Source organism: Seriola lalandi, unplaced genomic scaffold (genome assembly GCF_002814215.2).
Source record: "Seriola lalandi dorsalis isolate HSWRI2012SDOR001 ecotype SW California unplaced genomic scaffold, Sedor1 jcf7180002054950, whole genome shotgun sequence".
Classification (NCBI taxonomy): domain Eukaryota; kingdom Metazoa; phylum Chordata; class Actinopteri; order Carangiformes; family Carangidae; genus Seriola; species Seriola lalandi.
In genome coordinates this window covers 17558-18769 of record NW_019525501.1, presented here as the reverse complement: position 1 = coordinate 18769, position 1212 = coordinate 17558, and positions in this window count along the sequence as shown.

Genomic DNA, 1212 nt, shown 5'->3' with positions numbered 1-1212 from the left:
CCTCCCCCCCTCCCCCCTCTCCCCCTCCTCTCTAGCGAGTTAATGCATTTATATAGTTGTCCATCCATCCCCTTCTCTTTTGGCTTTTCTTAGTGTGACCGGCTTCTCCGCCGGTTTTTATTCCACTTTAAACGAAACAAGAAAAGGTGATTAAACTGTCCGTTTATTTTCAACAAACACTGTGACGCTCAGTTTTTCCTCCATCAGCTGGGAGAGGGTGTGTGTGAGCAGCAGTGCCATTCTGCTGAGGTTTATACAGAAGGGTCCAAGAGGCTGAATATTAATTAATTATTGTGACACTGACGAACCTAAAAAAACAAAGTGTTTCACCTGCTGCTCTTCAAAAACAAACCGACGACATACATTCCATCTTCATGTTTGAGAGCTGAGACACAGACGAGACCTGGATCCACCTCAGAGCATCAGAGCTTAAGTTCACCCCTCCACCTTCATGTGTTCACTCATCCGCCGTTTGCTTTCCTTTTTTTTTTAATGTGTGTGAACGAATCAAACTCCTCCTTTCCATTTTTTGAAAACTGTAAAATTGTAAAACATTTTTAGAGCTTAACTGTAAATCTGTCTTTTGGAAAAACGGTTTGTGTGTCGTCCGTCACAGTCGCTCCTGTCGTTCGCTTCAGCTTCTTTTTAACCACATCTTTTTTCTTTTTTTTTGGTACTCCTCCTCTTCCTCCCCCCTCCCCCCTCTGCCCGTTCACTGCTCGTACCGACACGTCGAGAGAAGTCCTGAGTTTCCGCTCGCTGCTGAACGCTTCACCATGTAAATCTGCCGCAGGCGACGACGAGACTCGCTGCTTCCTCGTTTCCAAAACAAACTGATCTGAGGCGATCGGTATCAGACTCTCAGATCACTGTGGAAACGGGCTCAAACATCTGGAGCTCGAGTTAAAGAAAAGAATTCGATTTTCTTTATTATTTTTTTTTAAACGGAAGCAGTGACTTTCAGCGCGTTGAAGGAGCCAAAATCTCCCAGCAGCCGATCAGCCAATCATCTGTTTGTGGAAGTGAGATCGCGGTTTCTGTTTCCAGCAGCTCACGGTACATCGATCGGATCTGACCCGACAAAATCCTGAACCCGAACCCAGACCGGACTCCAGTCCTGAACGCGGTCAGGAGTCGGCCGACGGTCGACGCTCCTCTCAGTGTCACAATAACTTTGTCATGAACCATCTCGACATTCCACTCTGTAGGTGT